Source organism: Budorcas taxicolor, chromosome 2, assembly GCF_023091745.1.
Source record: "Budorcas taxicolor isolate Tak-1 chromosome 2, Takin1.1, whole genome shotgun sequence".
Taxonomy (NCBI): Eukaryota; Metazoa; Chordata; class Mammalia; order Artiodactyla; family Bovidae; genus Budorcas; species Budorcas taxicolor.
The window spans coordinates 53210744-53222766 of record NC_068911.1 but is presented as its reverse complement, the minus strand read 5'-3'; positions in this window follow the sequence as shown (position 1 = coordinate 53222766).

Genomic DNA, 12023 nt, shown 5'->3' with positions numbered 1-12023 from the left:
TAAGCACATTCTTTTTAGCTTAAAAAAAAATGAACAATTTCTGTTACACAATCATGATAGTTTTGGTGGATTTAGATGCAAGGAAATCTTTCTGTTAAAATTTAAAATGTCAAAATTACATCAGAGCAGTAAGAAAATATTTCAGAATATCAAAGCACATACAATTGTGAGCCAAGTAGAATTCATTAGATTATCCCTTATTTCAGGGTTTTTTCTTCTAATCTATAAGCCAAGGTTTCTAAAATGTAATAAATATATGCAGAGTCAGAATTATAGAAGTCTGACTCATAAGTATATGTCAGAATATATCTGACTCATCAGCTTTGATCATTTTAGAAAACAACCTAGTTAAAGCATCGGTCCTGATCTTGGGACAAGATGAAACATGGAGTGACAGCCAGCAGTACAGATTAAGAGTTAATAGGTTCTTTAGTGAGTGCTGCCTTACACTGTGCTGAAGTGGAGCTGATGTTGTCCAGACCCTGGGTCTTGTCTTGCTCACCTTTAACCTCTACCATAGGGCCTGGCATATCATGGATGCTTGCAAAACTGAAGATCATGCTGTTTAAGCCTAGCACCCTTAATAGCAATAATGGCACAGTCACTGAGTTAAACCACAGCTATCCTCTGACCAGATTAAATTCTGGTGTGAACAGAAATTTCCCCAAATAAAATACATTGCAGTGAGAACATATTTTAACTTGATAAGAGGAAGAGCAATTTGGGAAGGTCCTATGGGTATGTTCCTTTTTCTTAAAATGTGGAAACTTTACATCATGTCATATCTCTTTAATGTCCCCCATTTATAATAAAAATATTTTCATATTATAATAATATGTATTATATTTCCTTTAAATATATCCTCAACATACATTTAAACCACACCAGACTGCCCCTATCATCCTTCTAGAGAAAGTCCTGAATAACTAGAGAATATGTACCATGCTCATGGTTGGATGGCATTAAGATGTCAGTTCTTGTCAATATAACTAGCAAATTCACTATAGTTCCAGTTATCATTCCAGCAGGAATTTTTGAAGAACTTTCCAAATATAAAAATCTAAATCATTATGGAGAAAAAAGAGCAAATACAGATGAATCCCCCTAAGTAGTTATTATGGTTATTTTATGTGTTAACTTGGCTAGGCTATGGTGCCCAGTTGTTTGATCAATCAAACAACTAATCACAGCTAATCTAGATGTTGCTGTGAAGCTATTTTGTAGATGTGATTAACATCTACCATCAGTCAATTTTAAGTAAAGCAGATGACCCTTGATAATGTATGTGATAAAGCCTTCCAATCATTTGAAGGCTTTAAGAGTAAATATTGAGGTTTCCTAAAGAAGAAAAAAATTTTCTTCAAGATTTTTTTCCATGCTTCTCTTGAAGAATGCTCAAACTACCGCACAATTGCACTCATCTCACATCCTAGTAAAGTAATGCTCAAAATTCTCCAAGCCAGGCTTCAGCAATACATGAACCATGAACTTCCTGATGTTCAAGCTGGTTTTAGAAAAGGCAGAGGAACCAGAGATCAAATTGCCAACATCCGCTGGATCATGGAAAAAGTAAGAGAGTTCCAGAAAAACATCTATTTCTGCTTTATTGACTATGCCAAAGCCTTTATTGGATCACAATAAACTGTGGAAAATTCTGAAAGAGATGGGAATACCAGACCACCTGACCTGCCTCTTGAGAAATCTGTATGCAGGTCAGGAAGCAACAGTTAGAACTGGACATGGAACAACAGACTGGTTCCAAATAGGAAAAGGAGTACGTCAAGGCTGTATTGTCACCCTGCTTATTTAACTTCTATGCAGAGTACATCATGAGAAACTCTGGACTGGAAGAAACACAAGCTGGAATCAAGATTGCCTGGAGAAATATCAATAACCTCAGATATGCAGATGACACCACCCTTATGGCAGAAAGTGAAGAGGAATGAAAAAGCCTCTTGATGAAAGTGAAAGAGGAGAGCGAAAAAGTTGGCTTAAAGCTCAACATTCAGAAAACGAAAATCATGGCATCTGGTCCCATCACTTCATGGGAAATAGATGGGGAAACAGTGGAAACAGTGTCAGACTTTATTTTGGGGGGCTCCAAAATCACTGCAGATTGTGACTGCAGCTATGAAATTAAAAGACGCTTACTCCTTGGAAGAAAAGTTATGACCAACCTAGATAGTATATTCAAAAGCAGAGACATTACTTTGCCAACAAAAGTCCGTCTAGTCAAGGCTATGGTTTTTCCAGTGGTCCTGTATGGATGTGAGAGTTGGACAGTGAAGAAGGCTGAGTGCCGAATAATTGACGCTTTTGAACTGTGGTGTTGGAGAAGACTCTTGAGAGTCCCTTGGACTGCAGGGAGATCCAACCAGTCCATTCTGAAGGAGATCAACCCTGGGATTTCTTTGGAAGGAATGATGCTAAAGCTGAAACTCCAGTACTTTGGCCACCTCATGAGGAGAGTTGACTCACTGGAAAAGACTGGTGCTGGGAGGGACTGGGGGCAGGAGGAGAAGGGGATGACCGAGGATGAGATGGCTGGATGGCATCACTGACTCGATGGACGTGAGTCTGAGTGAACTCCGGGAGATGGTGATGGACAGGGAGGCCTGGCGTGCTGCGATTCATGGGTACGCAAAGAGTAAGACACGACTGAGCGACTGAACTGAACTGAACTTGACCATCTGCGGCCAGAAAGTAGCTGCTGAGTGTTTGGTTTAGAGAAGGGTGAGGATTAGGCAGGTGCAGGTGTAGGTATAGAAACAGTGAAAGGAAAAGGGAGAGAAGACAGAAAATTACCAATTGCAGATTCTACTGCTGTGTAGTTTTTCCCAGAGCAGTTTTTCATGCAGCATTGTGCTCTAGTTGATGAAAATAATCTTATAGGCCGTTTGGGTTTCTCATTTTTTAAGTTTGTAGGTACTTATAAATGTATCTGAGGTATATGAAAAATATATACATATAATTTACTTCATTCTAGAAGAAAAGTTGTCATTTGAATTAATTAGCAAGTTTCATAACTGAGATCCAAAACTCTTACTGGATCCATCAAAAAGGGAGGTCACTTGAAACTCACACAGCTATATGTAAAATGTGAGCCTCTATGACATTTATCTTATGAATATAGATTAGTTGTTTTTGTACAGGAGAAAGAGTTTGTAGTTTTCATTATATTCTCAAGGTGGGTTATATATCATATAATATTCAAAAACAGAATAAATTATTTTAAACTAAAACCTAAATGAATGTTAACAATCTTATTGTACAGGTATTCTTTCATCATATTTCTGAAATATAATACATAAGATAATAAAGTGGGTACCATTAAACATCAATAAAAGGCCCTTCAATAAAGACATTTTTTAAAAAATAAATAACCACCAGAAACTTGGAGTTCTACAATGACATTTAATTTAATCTTTCTAAATGTTCTTTAAATTTTGAGTTTCTACAACTTCTATAAGTAGTCAAAACTAAAAATTTCTTGACAGACATCTAAATTTATATCTAACATAGCATATTTCACAAAGTCCACGTAAGTAACGTGATTAAATTTATTTGTATTATCTTAAGTTAGAAGAAACTGTTTGGATCTGATGGATCATTATTGTTATTCAACTTTGTGCAACAATTGTAATAATAGATCTAATAAAATATAATACACAGAAGTTCAACAAAATAGTTAGGATTCAGGATCACAGTAGACATACGTAAAAACCAGAGCTTTGTCAATGATGACCATTTGATTTTGGGAACACCGTTTACTTCATTGGACTTCATATGTAAAAGAAAGAAAAAAACAATAATTTCTATATAATATACATTTAAAATTATTAGCATGAAGATCCCTTTTAAGTGCTCAAACTTTGTAGAAATGGTGGTTAGCAATGTCAGTTTTATTAAGTTCTGGCATATATTATATGATTGCAAAAGTGTGATTAGTCTAAAAACATTACAAATCACTCTTGTTCACTCTCCCTATCCTATGAAGGGGCTGTATTCTAATTCTCTGTAAGTTGATTGAAATAAGCTTTTGCAGAGACACAAGTTATGTCCTCAGTTATTTCCTCTTGTTCACGAAAAATTTATGATGAGCACTAAAATGTGTTGAATACCTACTAAGTGCCAAGGGCTGTGCTAAACATTTTCAATGAATGTTTCTTGGATTCCTAACAAAACATTTTAAAGCAGTATGATTATCACTTCCATTTGACACAAGAGGGAATTAAGTAGTGGTGAAGTTTGGGTTCATACGTGAGTAACCTAAAGCCAAAGTCCATTAAGCTTCACATCTGTAATGTGGCTCATATTTTAACTGATATTGTAGCTTTTTATTTTTTGCAACTGATAAAGATGGTAAAAAAAAAAAAAAATTAAACTCATGGAGTAACCTGGAAAGCTAAGGTTATTTACTCCATCACTGTTTTGAAAGAATTTAAGTGCACACTACACTTAATATGGGTTGACAGTGGCCTGCTATAGGGTTAGAGGTACTGAGTGTGGCAGTGCTTGCATGGGATTTTTTGAAGAAGGTCCACATTATCCTCATTGCCTCCACCATAGTTTGGCCTTGGGACAAACAACAGGGAGGGAACACAGCCGTGCCTAAGATTTATGGACCATGGCTCCTCGCATCAGAACAAGGCCCAGTTTCCCCCTCAGTCAGTCTCTCCCATCAGGAAGCTTCCAAAAGTCTCTTATCCTTCTCCGTTAGAGGGCAGACAAAATGAAAACCACAGTCACAGAAAATTAACCAAACTTATCATGTGGATCCTAGCCTTGTCTAACTCAGTGAAGCCAAGAGCCATGCCATGTAGGGCCACCCAAGATGGACAGGTCATGATGGAGAGTTCTGACAAAACATGGTCCACTGGAGAAGGGAATGCAAACCACTTCAATATTCTTGCCTTGAGAACACCATGAACAGCATAAAAAGGCAAAAAGATAGGACACTGAAAGATGAATTCCCCAGGCTGGTAGGTGTCCAAAATGCTATGGGAGATGAGTGGAGAAAAAACTCCATGAAGAATGAAGAGACAAAGCCTCAGCAAAAACAACACTCCAGTTGTGGATGTGACTGGTGATGCAAGTAGGTCTGATGCTGTAGAGAGCAATATTGCATAGGAACCTAGAATATTAGGTCCATGGAATCCCTCAGAAGAAATGGAGGAGCCGTCATAGTCAACAAAAGAGTCTGAAATGCAGTACTTGGATGCAATCTCAGAAATAACAGAAGTATCTCTGTTCATTTCCAAGGCAAACCATTCAATATCATGGTAATCCAAGTCTGTGCCCCGACCAGTAGTGCTGAAGAAGCTGTTGAACGGTTCTATGAAGATCTACAACCTTTTAGAACTAACACCCAAAAAAGATGTCCTTTTCATTACAGAGGACTGGAATGCAAAAGTAGGAAGTCAAGAAATACCTGGAATAACAGGCAAATTTGGCCTTGGAGTGTAGAATGAAGCAGGGCAAAGGCTAATAGAGTTTTGCCAAGAGAACGCACTGGTCATAGCAAATACCCTCTTCCAACAACACAAGAGAAGATTCTACACATGGACATAACCAGATGGTCAACTCTGAAATCAGACTGATTATATTCTTTGCAGCCAAAGATGGAGAAGCTCTACACAGTCAACAAAAACAAGACCGGAAGCTGACTTTGGCTCAGATCATGAATTCCTTATTGCCAAATTCAGACTGAAATTGAAGAAAGTGGAAAAACCACTAGACCATTCATGTATGACCTACATCAAACTCCTTATGATTATTCAGTGGAAGTAAGAAATATATTTAAGGGACTAGACCTGATAGAGTACCTGATGAACTATGGATGGAGGTTTGTAACATTGTACAGGAGACAGGGATCAAGCCCATCCCCATGGAAAAGAAATGCAAAAAGCAAAATGGCTGTCTGAGGAGGCCTTACAAATAGCAGTGAGAAGAAGAGAAGCAAAAAGCAAAGGAGAAAAGGAAAGATATACCCATTTGAATGCAGATTTCCAAAGAATAGCAAGGAGAGATAAGAAAGCCTTCCTCAGCAATCAAAGAAAAGAAATAGAGGAAAACAATAGACTGGGAAAGACTAGAGATATCTTCAAGAAAATTAGAGATAACAAGGGAACATTTCATGCAAAGATGGGCTCAATAAAGGACAGAAATGGTATGGACCTAACAGAAGCAGAAGACATTAAGAAAAGGTGGCAAGAATACACAGAACTATACAAAAAAGATCTTCATGGCCAGATATTCACTATGGTGTGATCACTCACCTAGAGCCAGACATCCTGGAATGTGAAGTCAAGTGGGCCTTAGGAAGCATCTCTATGAACTAAGCTAGTGGAGGTGATGGAATTCTGGTTGAGCTATTTCAAATCTTGAAAGATGATGCTGTGAAAGTTCTACACTCAATAAGCCAGCACATTTGGAAAACTCAGCAGTGGCCACAGGACTGGAAAAGGTCAGTTTTCATTCCAATCCCAAAGAAAGGCAATGCCAAAGAATGCTCAAACTACCACACATTTGCACTCATCTCACATGCTAGTAAAGTAATGCTCAAAATTCTCCAAGCCAGGCTTCAGCAATACGTGAACCGTGCACTTCCAGATGTTCAAGCTGGATTTAGAAAAGGCAGAGAAACCAGAAATCAAATTGCCAACATTCACTAAAACATCAAAAAAGCAAGAGAGTTCCAGAAAAACATCTCTTTCTGCTTTATTGACTATGCCAAAGCCTTTGACTGTGTGGATCACGATAAACTGTGGAAAATTCTGAAAGAGATGGGAATACCAGACCACCTGACCTGCCTCTTGAGAAATCTGTATGCAGGTCAGGAAGCAACAGTTAGAACTGGACATGGAACAACAGACTGGTTCCAAATAGGAAAAGGAGTACGTCAAGGCTGTATATTGTCACCCTGCTTATTTAACTTCTATGCAGAGTACATCATGAGAAACGCTAGGCTGGATGAAGCATAAGCTGGAATCAAAATTGACTGGAGAAATATCAATAACCTCAGATATGCAGAAGACACCACCCTTATGGCAGAAAGTAAAGAAGAACTAAACAGCCTCTTGATCAAAGTGAAGAAGGAGAGTGAAAAAGTTGGCTTAAAGCTCAACATTGAGAAAACTAAGATCATGGCATCAGTCCCATCACATCATGGCAAATAGATGGGGAAACATTGGAAACAGTAGCTGACTTTATTTTTTGGAGCTCCAAAATCACTGCAGATGGTGATTGCAGCCAGGAAATTAAAAGACTCTTACTCCTTGGAAGGAACCTAGACAGCATATTAATAAGCAGAGACATTACTTTGTGAACAAATGTCCATCTAGTCAAGGAGATGGATTTTCCAGTGGTCATGTATGGATGTGAGAGGTGAACTATAAAGAAACCTGAAGGCCAAAGAATTGATGCTTTTGAACTGTGGTACTGGTAAAGTCTCTTGAGAGTCCCTTGGATTGCAGGTAGATCCAACGAGTCCATCCTAAAGGAAATCAGTCCTGGGTGTTCATTGGAAGGACTGATGTTGAAGCTGAAACTCCAATATTTTGGCCACTTGATGTGAAGAGCTGACTCATTTGAAAAGACCCTGACCTTGGGAAAGAATGAAGGCAGGAGGTGAAGGGCATGACAGAGGATGAGATGGTTGGATGGCAACACTGTCTCAATTGACATGAGTTTGAGTAAGCTCCAAGATTCGGTGATGGACAGGAAAGCCTGGTATGCTGCAGTCCATGGGTTTGGAAAGAGTCGGACAACACTGAGAGACTGAGCTAACTGACTACACTTAAGATTCTAGGAACAGCATCCCTTTGCACTAGGGATGACATGGTAGCAATCACCAATTGAAGAGGGAAGCAGAGTTGTTCAGAGCATGAGTCAGGATTCAAGGCTTTGTTTTGCCACTTGATAACTGTATGAACTTGGGCACATTAATTAGGAGCTCTGTGCTTTAGTTTATGAGTTTCATACATGCAAACAAGGATAATATTTCCAGGGCTTTGAGGGAAGATTAAAGGTGTTTATACATTAGTAATTAATAATGTCTATGGCACATAGCAAACCCTCAAAGAATTTACCTAAGTCAGTAGCAGCAAGCCACCCTTTAAAACAGGGTTCTGGTGTATGAATGCAGTGTGCACAGGTTCACCTTCTGTTGACCTTGGGAAGGAATGCTGTAGGAGGGAAGGCAGATCCTCCTGTTAGAGGTTGCAGCAAAGGAGGCAGACTCTCCTGTAGGAATATTAAGATAGATCAATCCAATAATGAAGGCTTCCTCTGATGGCGCAGCAGTAAAGAAACTGCCTGCTGATGCTGAAGACTCCATTTGGATCCCTGGGTTGCCAAGATTCCCTGGAGGAGGGCATGGCTACCCAGTCTAATATTCTAGACTGGGAAATCCATGGACAGAGGAGCCTGGTAGGCAACAGTCCATGAGTTCCAAGAGTTGGACACTACTTAGCAATTAAACAACAACAAAATCCAACAATGCCTCCTTCATTCAATAACACATCCTCATCTTATATTGTCAAGGATAAGAAAGCAAAGCAACCTGACAATAAATATATGTATTTACTCAAGTAAACCTGACAATTCCAAGATATTTTAGTTAACCAGGACTTTAATAAAATTGTGTTTAACACATTTAAAATGTAGCAATGTCTTTACTAAATATGATATGATTGTGGTCTAAAACATACTCCATTCCAGGGAACTGCTTCAAACAACAACTATATCTAAATTTCTAAAGCACAACTACAAAAGTTATATTTTTGCCTTAGCTAATAAAGTTTACTGTCATGTTGTAAAAAAAGATTTGAAACCAAAACAATTTCATTGAAATGATTTTTAAAAGAAATATGTAAATTGATTAATAAAATATTTAAGCCTGTTACTCTAATGTTAGGTCTAATAAAAACAAGTCTCCTATTTTGCCTCATATTTGAAATGAACACAATTGAGGAAAAAAAGATCAACAATTTTGTTTTGCTGGCATTCTTTCCCCAGAGTTTTAATCCTCCTTATTTTCTGCTATCACATTATTTATTCTTCTCTAGTACTTAGCGAAGTTCCAATTTTCCCTTCAATTTATCCTTGGAAGGGAAGCAAGACTGAAGTTCATGCACAGATATCTGCATAATAATTGGTGTCAGGTTAACTAATGGTTATGGGTTCAAACTAATACTCATTTGTAAAATGTATCAAATCAGTGCATGGATATAAGACAAATTTACTTAGTTTCCATTGATAAAACCAAGTCTGTGTGCTCATGAATATGCTAATGACCCCCCACTGACTAGGCTGGAAGGAGAGGAACAGACACCTTGTAAACCTTCTAGCTGCTATTTCACTATACCACTTGTTCTTGTCGCTATGATTTATGAGAAGCGCAATCGGGTCTGAGTTAACCTAAGCCAGAATAGAGAAATAATGACAGATTTATACACAAGTTTATCCCATATTAACATTTTTTATTTAGAAAATATGTTCCATATTGACAGATAAGATTTCTCTTATTGGCTCCATCCAACAACTGCACTAAGGTATAAAACCTTAATACCACAGGGTTGGGTTGGTTAATTGTTTATTTAGATTTCTATTGGGTTGAGTTTTGGTCCTATTAATTGGTTGTAAGGTAGAAAGCATATGATGCATTTAACTAAACCATGAAGGAAGAAAAAGATTAAAACTTGATTTATATTTAAAAGTAAATACACCCCTTTGACCATTTTTGCAAGTGATAATATATTGTTGTGTTAGTTTTGCATGATACTGTCTTTTTTAAGTAAAGAAATTTAAGGGAAATAAAGGAAGAAATATGTTCTGGTAAAGCATTTGCAACTTATTTGATAACAATACCAGCAACCTAATAATCATAGAACCTAACTCTGTCACAGACAATGATTCCATTTTATTTTTTAATATTAAGAAGACTTTTATTGGGCCTTTAAAATCCATTTATTAATTTTTTGTAAATAACATTAAAGTTAAAAACAATTTGATTTTAAGTTACTCAAATATGAAAAATATAGATTACTTAATTAATCTAATTTAATGAACAATATTGTAACAAATTAGATATGAAAAGATAATAATCTGGATTTATTGAGGACGGAAAGTTTAAGTTGTTTAAGCTGGAATGACAATAGTATGTATAAAAGAATATCTTATTATTTAAATGGGTTTTGTTGATTTAATTATCATATATCTAATCATATGTTCTTTTTCCTTAAATCACACTAAATCAATATTTACATTCCAAATTTTACAATTAAATGTATTCTATATTATGCAATTTTATACTAGTTAAGTCTATATATCTTCAAAATTATTAACCAACTTATAAGTAGATAAACTAAAATTAAGGTATGAAAACTATACAGTTACTTTGAGTTGCATAACTATGGATTGATGAAAGAATTTGGGAGGCATGGTTGTCCATGTGAATAAACGGGAAAGTGTGTAATATATGGCATTAGTAGGCAGACCCTGTGTCTCTGGTAAATTTTTATTTTCCATTTAACTGCATCAGAGCATTTTCTGGTATTAAATGAGAGAATTTCCTAAATTTAATAGTGCAACAGCAACATGGTAGTAGTAATTTGGTAGAAAAGGAAAGATTTCCTAAGAAATTATAGACATTTATATAGTGCGTCCCTAGACTTCAAAACCGGACACAGACAAATCTTTTAAACAAGTATATACTGACTTTCCATCTTAAGTTCATTCTCTGAAAGTCTGATTAAGTCAAGAACTAACAGATGCTACAAGTTTGACTCTTTGAGTGTCTGTCTTTAACACCATTGCAATGATATAGCTTATGTTTATGGGTTAAAAGCTTCTCTGAATCGTAAACAAAGATAAGGAATGAAACCAATGACTTCAAATAATGCTCTTTAAATATATTTGTTTTCTGAAATGTTGACTATTATCATGGTATCTCTAAAAACAGAATTCTTTTTTTCAAGCTGTGTTCAATGTCATACATAAACAAGTTTTGTATAGTAAATGCATATTTTGATCTTTAAAGTATTTTGTTAATTGTTCTATAGCAATCACTAGGGCAAGTCTTAAAAATTAACTCTCAAATTTTAACTATGGAAGTAAAGGTTGGAAACAAAATATTGCTATAATTGTTACAGATATGATCTAAATTAGAAATATGTAATAATACTATTAACTGAATTTTGATTAGATTATACGTGTTTATCAAATAATTTTTCCATGCTAACATAGAGCTTATAAAGTAAACGTCTTGTTCTGATATTATTTGAATTTTTTATGGAAGTAAATATCTGTTATGCATAAAAGAATGATAGACTATGTACAAGTGAATGTGAAGGTTCTCATATGTATGCTAGGTGTTGATGCAATTTAAAGTTCACTATATCCTAGGCATCACCAATGAGAAAAGTATATACACCTTGGCCATTCATTTAACAGAGTCTTAAAATTACAGACCCAAGTCTGATTTCTTTATAATATTTTGTTATTCATTTTTTTCCAAGTGAATGAAAGATCTTATGTATTCTAAAAGTGTACATATTTTATCTAACAAAATTATATTTTGGCATGTGCCAAGATATACTGGGGAAGAGGAGACTTGTAGCAATAACCAAAAGCATATCTTAAAGACAACCAAATATTGCAGGTAAACATATTTTAGCTCACATTACCCATGTAATTTCTCAATTCTATATTTTATCTTACATATTTAGAACTGACATTAGATTCTGTGCATTCATTTTATGATCTTATAGGGTAATATCATCCAGAAACATAAATTAATTCTTTATGGCTGAAAGCATGTGTCAGTGCTCTGATATTTCCTTACAATTAAAGAAAGCAAACTGTAGAATATAATAATATGAATTCTTATTTCAAATTTTCAATGATTTTCTCAAATAATAAGCCTTTGCCAAAAGATCCACAATATTCATTCCTGAATATTCCACACTATTATTTGAAAATAAAAATTATAAATCATTATAATTGTTACCAAAAATAAGCTA